This window comes from Impatiens glandulifera, chromosome 1 (genome assembly GCF_907164915.1).
Source record: "Impatiens glandulifera chromosome 1, dImpGla2.1, whole genome shotgun sequence".
Lineage (NCBI taxonomy): Eukaryota > Viridiplantae > Streptophyta > Magnoliopsida > Ericales > Balsaminaceae > Impatiens > Impatiens glandulifera.
Genome location: NC_061862.1, coordinates 59,315,629 through 59,330,000, shown reverse-complemented (window position 1 = coordinate 59,330,000; position 14,372 = coordinate 59,315,629).

Genomic DNA, 14,372 nt, shown 5'->3' with positions numbered 1-14,372 from the left:
TCATCATAAATACACTATACTTCAACTTTAAATTTTTTATATTTTTCAAATATATATTTTTGTATATAAATCTTAAACTTCAACTTTTATTTTAATAACAAAATATTAGTTATTTCTCACCATTCTTCATATTCATTCTCTAATTTTATTTTTCATTTTTATTCTATTTTTTCTCTAATCTAATATTTTTTTTCAAGACTTACAAAATAAGTATGTAGTTAAGTAATAGTTTTATTTATATTTTTAACATTTATATATTAATGATTTTAAAATTATTAATATTATGTTTTTTTCTTCAATTTTCATAATTTTATAAGTATTTTAATCGGGTAATGGGTACTCGTCGGAGATCGGGTACCTAATGAATCGGGGATGGGGATAGAAGTATGATACCCATTGGGTTTGGGGTCGGGTAATATAATGAAAATCGGGTTCGGAAATAGATACTTCACTACTCGGCGGGTAGGATACTCATTACCATCCCTATCTACAAATATGTCTAAATTCACTTTCTACGCTCATTGACCATTGTCCTAAAATCGTTTGTCTTTCTCTCAATTCTTTCTGCATAAGTTTCTTAAAATCCTAGAATTATTCATTTAATTTATACAAAATAAAAAAAATACGTAAAATTTTTTTGACGAAATGGTATTTTTTTATCTTTAGTTATACAAAACATTTTATTTTATTTTTATTTTATATAGATAACCAAGCTCTTCAGTTCAAGTTTAACGAACCCTAAACCATTTTTGTGTTTAGAAACCTAGTAAAGACAAAATCGCAGAAAGAACTTAGAAGATGAAACAATGAACAAATCGTCTGTTGAACCCTAAATATATTATTACTTATGTTGTTCTGCATTCCACATGAAGAATTCTATATACATAACCATGTTCGGGACATTTTGGTAGTTCAATTAATACATTTATAATGTCTGCATTTAAAAATAACTTTTATAATGACATTTTCAAACTAATTTTCGCAGACAAATTCTTAATGTTGTAATGACATTTTCTTCTGAAGAAGAAGTTCGTGAATTTATAAATCACATGCTTAATCAACTTGATTTAACATTTGTAAAGTAGGGACAAAAAATAGTGTAGATAGTAAGCATAAATACTTCACCATTGCTTGTTCCAAAAGTGTTTTGAACGCATCGAGGTTCAAAATTCCTTTTAAACATAGACCTACAACTAAGACAAACTATAAAGCTAAGATTAACATAGTTATTCGAAATAAAGGGGCATTTGTGATAACAAGTATATGTCTTGAGCACAACCATACATTAAACCTGTGAAGATACGGCATATTATGTCCTATAAAGTAATATACAGAAATGCAAAAAGTAGATTGGAATTAAACAGTGAAGTCAGAATAACTTTTGCCAAAAAATTTCAATCATTTACCGTGAAAGTTGGAGAGTATAATAATATGTCTTTTGATGTGAGATCATGTAGAAATTACATTACAAAAGCTTGAAGGTTGAGGTTAGGGAGTGGGAATGCTGAAACACTTACTAATTATTTATTAAGAATACAAAGCATGAACTCTAACTGATGCGGTGCGAGTCGAAGAGGCGTTTATGCGAAAGTTGCAGCATCCGAAAATATCTCGCAAGTGTCAGATTTCGACGATTGCCTAGTGTTTTTCGGGCGGAAACGTTTAGGGGCTCAAAATCGCATTTTTATTAGTTTCGGGTGTTTTTTTGCAATTTATTAAAAGTTGTTTACTTCTTTTGCAAGCTAGGGTTTGAGTATTTAAAAGAATCTTAAAACACTTTGTGAGGAGAAGATTATTAATTAGAAAACGAGGTTTCCTCAATATCTATCAACTTTCGGTATTCGTAAGAACCAACGAATCTTGATAAAGGTTCATCCTAGCCACGCACGCTGCATCAGTTGGTATCAGTTTCCAGTCGACCCTGAGGTATGCCGCCCCGAAGACAGCCGCGCAACCCTACCCCTGGTGCTGATGATGGTGACCTTGCTGAGTTGCGACGTGAAAACGCTGAGTTTCGCCGTGATAACGACGATTTGAGGCGGCAGGTTGAATGGTTGACGCAACGGATGGATGCATCTATGCACATGCACCACCCTGAAGATGATGTTACGATGACAGATGAAAACCCTCTCGGTGGTCTTCGGAATCGATCCCCTGAACGCCCCAATCATCGCTGGGAGCAGGCTTTCAGGGTGGACATCCCTAAGTTCGATGGTAGTCTACCACCGGAAGAGTTTATTGATTGGCTTTCTCAGGTTGAAGAGATTCTGGATTTCAAGGAAGTTCCTGCAGATCGTCGTGTACCCCTTGTTACGATCCGCTTACATGGTCGTGCACAAGCATGGTGGCAGCAGTTGAAACAGACACGTGTTCGTCATGGTAAGGCAAAGCTCACGAATTGGGACAAATTCAGGAAGCATATTAGGGCTGCGTTTCTACCATATAATTACGAACGTAACCTGTACCAGCGGTTCCAGAATCTTCGTCAGGGTTCTCGTTCCGTGGATGACTATTCCACTGAGTTTTACACCTTTGTGGCTCGTGTTGACCTGTCTGAGTCCCCTCTCCAGTTGGTTTCTCGCTATATTGGTGGCCTTCGCCTCCAGTTGCAGGATATTTTGAATATGTTTGATCCCTTGACTGTTTCTGAGGCACATTAGCGTGCTTCACAGGCTGAGAAACAGCTAGCCAGGCGCGGTTCGGGTAGCTTTGGAAAACAGGTTGTCCCCACTAGTGGCATTGGTTCTTCTTCCCAGCCGGCCCATCCCATCCCAGCCCCCCCTCGCAGCACTACAGCCCCCCCGCAGGGACGTCCCGGTGGCTTGCGTTGTTTCAAGTGCACATTTCTTACTAATTCTACCCAGTTCCTCGGTTATGTGGTGTCTCGGGAGGGCCTGAAAGTGGACCCGAGTAAGGTACTGGCTGTCAATCAGTGGCCCCGCCCCTCTTCGATCACTGAAGTTCGCAGTTTTCATGGTTTGGCTTCCTTCTATCGGCGTTTTATTCCTCACTTCAGTAGTGTTACGGCTCCTATCACTGATTGTATGAAGGGGGTTAAGTTCTTCTAGACGGATGATGCCGAGGCTGCCTTTGTTGAGATCAAGCACCGACTCACTTCAGCCCCTATTTTGGTTCTTCCTGATTTTTCCCAGCCATTTGAACTACATTGTGATGCTTCGAAAATGGGTATTGGGGCTGTACTTAGCCAATCTGGGCGTCCTGTTGCTTATTTTAGTGAGAAACTGTCTAGCGCTAAACTTCGTTTCAGTACCTATGATATTGAGTTCTATGCTATTGTCCAGGCAGTCAAACACTGGCGTCATTATTTATTTCAGCGGGAGTTTGTCTTATATACGGATCATGATTCCCTCAAGCATCTTGGTGGTCAGGACAAGATTTCTCATCGTCATGCTTCGTGGGTCTCTTATTTACAGCTAAAACTTTTGTGATTAAACACAAGGCTGGTGTGTCTAATCGCGTGGCTGATGCTTTGAGTCGTCGTCATGAGCTGTTGGCGGAGATGCGTGTCCATGTACCCGGCTTTGATTCGTTTGTGGACCTCTATCGTGATGATCCTTTCTTTTCTCAGGTCCTCATTCGCATCCAACAGGGGGATTCGAGGGACTTTGTCTTGGAGGATGGGTTCCTTTTCCGCGGTGTGCAGCTGTGCATTCCAGATTGCAGCCTGCGTTTGAGGATGATTCAGGAACTCCACAAAGAAGGGCATGTTGGGCGTGATCGTACCTTCCAGCTTCTTGCAGCTTCTTATTTCTGGCCTTCGATGCGCAAAGAGGTGGGGCGTTTTGTTGCTCGCTGTCGTGTTTGTCAGTTGGCTAAGGGCGCTTCGACTAATGCCGGGTTATACTTGCCTCTGCCTATTCCCACTCAACCATGGTCTGATGTCAGTATGGATTTTGTCCTTGGGCTGCCACGTACCCAGCGTGGTTCTGATTCGATTTTTGTGGTGGTTGACCGATTCTCGAAGATGGTTCATTTCATTCCCTGCAAGAAAACCTCTGATGTTGTGGCTGTTGCACAGCTTTATTTCAGGGATGTGTATCGCCTTCATGGACTTCCTGCCTCCATAGTTTCTGATCGGGACACTCGCTTTGTGAGTCACTTTTGGAGGAGTCTTTGGCGTTTGGTTAATACTCAGTTGAATTTTAGCAGTGCCTATCACCCGCAAACTGATGGCCAAACTGAAGTTGTTAATAGGTCTTTGGGGAACCTTCTGCGCAGTTTAATTGGGGATCATCCTAAGGCTTGGGATCTGAAGCTGCCTCAGGCCGAGTTTGCTCACAATCATGCTGTTAATCGCTCCACTGGTTTCAGTCCTTTCCATGTGATTTACGGGCTGTCTCCGCGTGCTCCTCTTGATTTGTTAGCGCTGCCCAGCAAGGTGCGTCCTCATTCCACTGCTGCGGATTTTGTTGGTCAGTTGGCTCAGGTTCATCAGACCACTCATGACCGCTTGGTTGCTGCTACTGCCAAGTACAAGGAGAAGGCTGATTCGAGAAGGCGTGCTGTTGATTTTGAAGTTTGTGACTTTGTGTGGGCTATTCTGACTAAGGATCGTTTTCCAGCTCATGAATATAGCAAGCTTGCTGCTAAGAAGATTGGTCCTGTTGAGATTGTGGAGAAGATCAACCCCAATGCTTATCGTTTACGCCTTCCCAGCCATGTGCGTACCTCTGATGTGTTCAATGTGAAGCATCTTGTTCCTTTTGTGGGTGAGTCTTCTTCTGATGAGGATGATGCGGTTCCAGATTCGAGGACGAATCTTTTCTACCCTGGGGGGAATGATGCGGTGCGAGTCGAAGAGGCGTTTATGCGAAAGTTGCAGCATCCGAAAATATCTCGCAAGTGTCAGATTTCGACGATTGCCTAGTGTTTTTCGGGCGGAAACGTTTAGGGGTTCAAAATCGCATTTTTATTAGTTTCGGGTGTTTTTTTGCAATTTATTAAAAGTTGTTTACTTCTTTTGCAAGCTAGGGTTTGAGTATTTAAAAGAATCTTAAAACACTTTGTGAGGGGAAGATTATTAATTAGAAAACGAGGTTTCCTCAATATCTATCAACTTTCGGTATTCGTAAGAATCAACGAATCTTGATAAAGGTTCATCCTAGCCACGCACGCTGCATCACTAACTTTTTTTTTACTTTGTTGATTTGGATGAGAAATTCCGAATTAGAAATTTGTTTTGGGCAGATAGAATGTGCATGACTGCATGTGAGTATTTATATGATGTTATCACTTTTGATACAATTTATTTGACTAATAGTTATGGCATGCCCCTTTGCTCTATTTTTTGGGGTCAATCATCATGATCAATCCATTTATTTGGATGTGGCTTATTTGTTGATAAAAGAACTTAATGACTTTTAGTTTTAGTGCCATGTTTATAAGCTATCAAATTTCATTCAATCAAGCAGACAATGAAAAGAAAGAGACACGAGTTTTAACGTGGAAAACTCTTTAACAAGAATAAAAACGCACGGGACCCTTAGGCCGCTTAAACCATCCACTATAATATCGTTTATAATGGGTAATACAAAGTTCTTACAAAATAAGGCTTACAATCTGAAAGATTACATAAACCTTTAAGAACTATCTAAAAAGAGAAGTTAAAGTAGTTGAAGAAAAACTCATTTTTCTTCTTAACGTCTGTCTTCGTATTGCTCTCTCTGTCTTGTTTCCCTCGAACTTGTGTGTTGTGACTAGAAACCCTTGAGGTCTATTATATAGTATAGAATACTATAGAATATAATAATGTAGAATATATTATTATAATATAATACAATATAGTATAATATATAATATATAATATATCGTTATAATATATAATGATATAATATATATTATTAGTCCAAGCCCAATGGGCCAGACACCCCAACAAATTCCCCCTCCAGCTCATATGGTGGGCTACAACATGCCCTCTCTTCGCCGACAAGCTTCAAACTTTTCACCCGACAAAGTCTTCATTAGCATGTCCGATCCATTCTTACTGGTGTGCACTTTTACCAAGTGCAATTGCTTTATTTCAAGTATGTCTCGAATTCAATGGTATCTCACATCAATATGATTTGATCTGAAATGAAACGACGAGTTCTTGGAGATGTGTATAGCTCTTTGGCTATCGCTAAACACAACAAATTTCTCTTGGTTACAACCCAACTCTTCAAGAAATTTCTTCATCCACAAAGCTTCTTTTCAACTCTTAATGATTAAAATGTACTCAACTTCTATGTGGACAACGCGACACATTTTTTCATATTTGATTTCCATGAAACAACTCCCCCTACAAAAATCATTAGAAATCCTGAAATAGACTTACTGAAATCAACATCACCTGCCATATCTGAATCTGTATACCCAACTAGCATATGATCTATGATGCACTAGTTGGGTATGATGCACTACATATCTGAATATGTAACATCATTTGACACATCTCCCCCATGATTATGATGCACTACATGTGTAGGAACTGGATCTATGTCAATAGAATCATCGATATTCTTCTCAACTGTTTCTATTTTATCAATATTTATTATGTTTTGGTTTTCGATAAACATAACATCTCAACAAAACTTTTGAGTTACCACAGGTTGGATCTTCCAATCCAATTCTATAGACCGTCTCTCTTGTTTCTCTTTAACGATGGAGGTTATGAGAAATGAAACTGACGTCTATGAATCGGGAACCACAACCCTATTTATATTGTCATTTATTTATTATTTAATCCATCAAAACTAATAAATAAATATTCGATTTCTACACATAATTAACTATACCATACTAATAACCAAACATGACTTAACCCAATAACTAAAATACTTTAGTAAATCACTTTATTAATTGGGTTCTGAATAAACAATAGCTCAAACATATTATTTATATATATTAGTTCAATAAAACTAACATATAGTACTTAAGTCTCTATTGGGTACTCTCGGTTGTGGTATTTATTGTTTCAGCGAGATGAAGATGCAATGTATGGATCAATAGGTTGTTAGGGATATTTGCAATTGACGGATTTGTGGTTAAAAAGCTCTTGATTCTGTGAGAGCCTCAGGTAGAATTTTAGTGGCATGGAATAATAACATGTTCGAAAAAATGGATGTTAGTATTGGAAGATTTTATGTGAGCATTCAGTTGAAAAATCATGGGGATAGTTTTATGTGGGTTATCTCGGTTGTTTATGGGTTTGTCCTTCCATAACTAAAGACAGTTTTTTCTGAGTTGGCTAGTGTTGTTAGTCTATGGGAACTTCTTATTGTGTTCGCGAGCGACATGAATGATGTTAGATCCCCTTCTAAAAGAAAATGTGCGAGAAGACTCACAAGCGGTATACGTGAGTTTTCTAAAACCATTGAGAATCTCGAACTTGTTGATTTACCATTAGAAGGATGTCAATATACTCTTAGGAGAGGTAATAGTCACGGTGGGCTCGTTTAGTCTCGTTTAGACAGGTTTTTAGTATATGATTCAATTTTTCGTGGGGTAGCTAATGTCTTCCAGAAAGTTTTTCCATAGAGCTGCTCCGATCATCGACCAATCTTGATTGAGCGTAAGTTGGTTTTGAGGGTTTTTCGTCCATTTAGGTTTAAGAAAAATGGTTGATCAGACCAAATTTCCTTCTGATGGTGCAAACTTGGTGGGAGAACCAAGTGATATGTGGGTCACATTCTTCCAATATTTTTTGTTAAATTCATAGATCTTTATAATCTACTTAAAAGTTGGTTTATAAGGGACCGTGATTACTTTCGATCTAAGGTCGATACTTTATATTATAAGATCAAAGTTATTGATGGGTTGATGGGTGATTTAATTTTTCGTGGGGTAGTTAATGTCTTCCATAAAGTTCTTCCATGGAGATGCTCCGATCATCGACCAATCTTGATTGGGTGTAAGTTGGTTTTGAGGGTTTTTCGTCCATTTAGGTTCGGAAAAAAATGGTTGATCAGACCAGATTTTCTTCCGAGGGTGCAAACTTTGTGGGAGAATCAAGTGATATGTGGGTCACATTCTTCCAAAAAATTTTGTTAAAAATTCATAGATTTTCAAAAGCTACTTAAAAGTTGGTTTGTAAGGGACCGTGATTACTTTAGATCTAAGGTCGATACTTTATATTATAAGATCAAAGTTATTGATGGGCTGATGGGTGATTCAATTTTTTGTGGGGTAGCTAATGTCTTCCAGAAAGTTCTTCCATAGAGCTACTCCGATCATCGACCAATCTTGATTGAGCGTAAGTTGGTTTTGAGGGTTTGTCGTCCATTTAGGTTCTAGAAAAAATGGTTGATCAGACCAGATTTCCTTCTGAGGATGCAAACTTTGTGGGAGAACCAAGTGATATGTGGGTCACATTCATCCAAGATTTTTTGTTAAATTTATAGATCTTCAGAAGCTATATAAAAGTTGGTTTGTAAGGGACCGTGATTACTTTCGATCTAAGGTTGATACTTTATATTATAAGATCAAAGTTATTGATGGGCTGAAGAGGTGCATGAGCTATTGAATTCAGAGATTACCTCTCGTATTCATTTGATTAGTGAGTTTCTATCTTATGCAAGGAAGAGGAAATCGGGGCACGTCAGCATAGTAGGCTACCTAGTTAAGATATGGTGATAAGAACTCAAAGATTTTTCATAGTGTTTCGAATGTTTGGACTATAAATAATGCGATTAATTTTATCTCGATTCTCAGGGTTACTCATGAGAGTGAGCCAACTATTTCTGTAAACATTATCCAGTTTTATAAGAATTTATTTCTCAAATTGTTTATCGATAGACCAAAGTTATAAGGTAGAAACTTTGTGGCTATTAGTTCTGAGAAGAAGTATATTCTTGAGTGACGATTTATAGTGCAAGAGGTGGAATATGCTATTAATGTGTGCGGTAGTGACAAGGCTTCGGGTAGCGATAGTTTCACTTTTGCTTTCTTCAAAAAGGCATGGACCTCCTTAAGGGGATGTTATGACAACAATTTAACACTTTTATCGTTTCTCCTCTTTCGAAAAATGTTGGAATTCTACCTTGATTGTTCTCATCCATAAGGCTTCAGGAACTATAGACCTAAAAACTTTAGGCCTATAAGTTTAGTCACGACTTTTTACAATATTATTTCAAAACGTTTGGCAAACTGTGCGTGTGGTGTTAGAATCAATTATATTTGTTAACCAAATGGTGTTTATTAAAGGGCGTCAAACTTTAATTTGGCGTTGATTGCCAATGAGTGCATTGATTTAGCTAACTCTAATGGTGCTCAATGCGCCTTCGTCAAACTTGATATTGAAAAGTGTATGATCATGTTATCTTAGAATTTCTCTTCGATGTCGTGGCTAGGATGAGAATGGGCGAAAAGTGGATCCGATGAATAAAATTTTGCATTTCCACGGCTAAATTTTCTATTATAGTGAATGGTAGTTCTCAAGGCTTTTTGAGAGTTCGAAGGGGATTAGGCAGGGCGCCCCATTGTCCCCTTTTTGTTTATTATTGTAATGGAAGCTTTTTCTAGAGTGATGATCTTCACTAAAAATAACGAACGTATCCATGGGGTTGGGTGCGGATCGAAGAGAGCTCCATTTTCCATTTCTCACTTGTTGTTAGTTGATGATACACTTTGTATAATTCAAGCTTCCTATAGAAATTTTAAGCACCTTCGTGATATTTTGTGATTATTTGGCGTTTTCTCTAGATTTTGTGTTAATCTTGTTAAATCTAAAATGTTCTTCTCTAATTCTATCTCGGTTAGGAGAAGATCTTGTCTAGCGGGTATTTTGGATTTGGCATTGAATGCTTTCTGGCCACGTATCTTGGTCGTCCACTAGGTGCAAAGAATTGATCTAAAGTTTCTTGGGAGACGATTATCTGTAAGATGAAAAAAATACTTCATATTTGGAAAACCAGTTGATCTCTAAGGGAGGTCGTATGGTTCTCATCAAGAGTGTGTTGAAACTTATGTGTACTTACATGATGTCATTATTTATGATTCTTAAAACCGTGACAGTAAAATGGAGAGGTTGATGTGTAAGTTTTTATTGGATCTTCTGAGTCTTCGTTTTCACATCTTGTTAGTTGGGACAAAGTAAAAATTCCCAAAGGTGAAAGTTGTTTGGGTTTTTGTGACCTATGTGTTTTTAATAAGGCTTTATTGTTAAAGTGGTGTGCATGTTTTAGTTTGGAATAAGGAAGTCTCTAAGTAAATATGATCAGATACAAAATGGGTTAGATTGGTCTAGTTAGTTTACAAAAATATTCAGTCGCCCCGTAAGAGGTAGCATATGGAGTGACATATAAATCATGTGGAAAAGTTTTCGTGAACATTCTTTATTTACCGTGGGTGACGGTTCATCTATCCATTTTTGGGATGATGCATGGTGTGGAGTAAGAGTTTTTTTGTTCTCTTTCCCGTACTGGTCTCTATTACTATTTATAGAGATGGCACATTCAAAAGATATGTATGATCATCGCTCTCAAGGGTTTGTGCATCGTATCAGATATAGAAGGATGTTATCATTTGATAGATTATTATCATTGGTGGCCAACAAAAGGGTGTCTCCATTGAACCAGGATACGATGCAATGTAGAAATTTGTATAAGTTAGATGTGAAACATTGTTATTATTTATTTGATAGAGTCGTGTTAGGATTTGTATCTCCCAAATCCGATCTACTTGAAACAATCTGTAAGAACGCAAGAAAGAAGAACACAAGAAGACGTGGATTTATAGTGGTTCACTCAAATTGAGCTACGTCCACTTCAGACGCCACCAGATTTCACTATGAAGAAGAAGAAATACTAGTTTTTGTCTCACACTTTATCTCTCTAGAATTATCTCTAACTTGTGTAAACCCTTAATAATTACATATTTATAGGGTAAACATTCATGTAATAAACTTAAATAACTGTTGGTCAGGCCCAAGCCCAAAACCAAATACAAACCCAATAAACTCTAATTAACAATGTAGAGTTTATTATAAGTGTAGGCTCCATAACTCAACAATCTCCCACTTGGAGACTAACTTCATCATCTCTCGATCGTTAGCGACTTTCCATCCAGTGTCTTAACGAAGAAGACCAACTGAAGTTGCGCACAACTTCAGTTTCTCATTTGTCACAGCTTTCGTCAACATATCAGCTAGATTCTCACTCCCGGGAATTTTCTCAAGAGCTAATACTCCATCTTCTAAAGTTGACCGGATGAAATGATAACGAACTTGTATATGCTTTGTCCTGCCATGATAAACATGATTTTTTGCCAAATGAATGGCATTCTAACTGTCGCATCGCAACACACTTCCCTCGTAGTCTTGACCTAATTCTCGAAAAAAAAGGTTGTAACCACATACATCATCTCCTTAGCAGCCTCTGTCATAGAAACATACTCTGTCTCACAACTAGAAATAACAACAATCTTCTGCAATTTTGAAACTCAACTGATTGCAGTACCTCCTAGAGTATAAATGTACCTTGTTGTGCTCTTCCTACTATCAACATCACCACCATTGTCAGCATCAACATATCCTTCCAAACTCATATTAGACTTTCAAAAACACAAAGAGAGACTCGTACTTCCTCTTAAGTATCATAGTATCCACTTTATTGCTTCCCAATGTTGTTTACCCGGGTTGCTCATGAACCTACTAATAACTCCCACTGCATGTGTTATGTCTGGTCTTGTGCAAACCATCGCATACATAATACAATCAATGGTAGAGACATACAGAACAGTGGTCATGTAATTTTTCTCCTCCTCTATTAAAGGCGACTGATCTTTAGATAGTCTGAAGTGACTAACTAAGGGGGGTAGTAACTGTTTTTGCATAATACAAGTTGAACCTGCTAAGAACTTTCTTCACATGTGAAAGCTTGAGAACTTCTTCATCCCTGAAAATTTTCATCTCAAGGATTTGTTTTGCAGCACCCAAATCCTTCATTGCAAACTTTTCAGACAAATCTTTTTTGAGCTTGTTAATCTCATACAAGTTTGCTCCAACAATCAACATGTCATCAACGTAGAAGAGTAGAATAATGTACGATTTATCAAAGTTCTTGATATAGAAGCAATGATTAGCTTCACACCTCAGAAAATTGTTACTTTTCATAAAGCTATCAAACTTCTTGTACCATTGCCTTGGATCCTGTTTCAAACCATACAGACTTTTCTAAAGCTTACACACAAGCTCATATTTTCCTTTGATTTCAAATCCTTCTGGTTGTCGCAATTAAATCTCTTCATCTAAATCACCATGAAGAAAATCAGTTTTGACATCCATTTGTTGAAGATGAAGGTCTTCTTTCACAACCAAACTCAAAATAGTTCTGATTGTCATCAATTTAACTACTAGAGAGAAGATCTCATTGTAGTCAATACCTTCTTTCTGTTGAAATCCTTTCACAACCAATCTTGCCTTGTACCTCATGGTTTTATCATGTTCTTCTTTAATCCCGAAGATCCATTTTTTGTGAAGTGTTTTCTTTCCCTTGGTAGCTCAGTGAGCTCCCAAGTCTAATTCAACATCAAAAAGTTCATCTCATCTTTCATCGCAGACTCCCACTTAACTGATTCATCAGATTGTATTGCTTCTTCGTAGCATTCAAGTTCACCTCTATCTGTCAATAATATATAGTTAAGAGATGGAGACAACCTCTCGACTGACTTTCGATTCTTTGATGATCTTCTCAACTGTATAACCGGTGTTTACTGATTTGTCTATGGGGCCACATTCTTAACAATTTCATCTTCAACAACACACTAGTCTTCTTCGAAAGTCGGTATATATATTCAGCTGAAAATTCTATCAAATAAACCATACCAGTCTTTTTCAACTTGGAATCATCATCGGATGTCTTCCCAACACAATCTTTGTAGAGAACTTGTTCATTGAAGATAACATTTTTACTACGAATGATCTTCCGATTTTGTTTATCCCATAAACGATAACCAAACTCGATATCACCATAACCAATGAAAAAACATTTATTAGACTTTGGATCAAGCTTGTTCCTATCACATTCATTAATATGAGCATATGATAAACAACCAAACACTTTTAAATAAGAAATGTTTACCTTTTTATTGCTTCAGACTTCTTCAGGTATTTTGAATTCAAGAGGAATAGAAGGTCCCCTGTTTATCAAGTAGGCAGCAGTATTGATAGCTTCTGCCCATAAGGTTTTAGGAAGCCCTGCATGCAATCTCATGCTTCTAGCACGCTCGTTTAATGTTCGATTCATTCGTTCAGCTACTCCATTCTCTTGAGACATTCGGGGAACAATCTTCACCATACTGATCCCATTCACAACATAATACTCTTTGAAATCTAAATTGATATATTCACCTCCGTTGTCGGATCTCAAACACTTAACTTTCTTATTTGTTTCATTTTCAACCAAAACCTTCCATTTTTTGAAAATAACAAATACTTCATACTTGTGCTTCATAAAATATACCCATACCTTTCTTGTCGAATCATCTATTAACGTCACGTAGTATTGTGATCCAACGTCACATCAGTGTGTACCAACTCTAGTCTTTCTTTCTTGAGCTCCTTCCCAATCTTTAATAAACTCACTCGTTTCTGTTTTCTAAGAATGCAATTTTCACATAACTGATGTTCAACAAACTTCAGTTTTGGAATCTGTCCATTCTTCAAAACAATTTTCATCCTTTTTCGCTCATATGGCCCAACCTACAATGCCACAGCTCACGGTTCTTCGAGTCACCAACTACATTAGCAATTGTTTCTCTGCAAGTTGAAGTCGTGTATAACGTTCTAGTTTTGTGACCTCGAGCAACAACTATTGCTCCTTTAGTCACCTTCCACGCACCATTTCCACAACTAAAATTGTGACCTTTTTCATCAAGTTGTGTAACAGAAATCAGATTGCACATTAAAGCTGGAATGTGTCTCACCTTATTAATCATCCAAATATAAAAATTTTTCATCTTCAATTTGATATCCCCCATGCCAACAATATCCAGTGGCTCACCATCTGCGAGATAAACTTTCCCACAATTTCCAGCCACATAATTCTCCATTAATTCTTTGTGGGCAGTGGTGTGGAAAGACGCTCCCTAGTCCAAAACTCATGAATCTATCGGACTATCAATAGACAGAAGTAACGCATCAGTGACAGATTCTATAACAATGTTGGATGCATCATTTTTATCATCACCGTTTGTTTTCGGTGCTTTCCAGTTCCTCTTTAAATGACCCTATTTACCACAATTCCAGCACTCAAATATCCGCCTAGACTTGGATTGACTCCTCCTGCTCCTCGACATAGATCTGCTCTTACCTCGGTTGAAATTTCTATCATTACATCTGCCCCTCCTATATTACGAACCTCTTCAGCAAGAATACG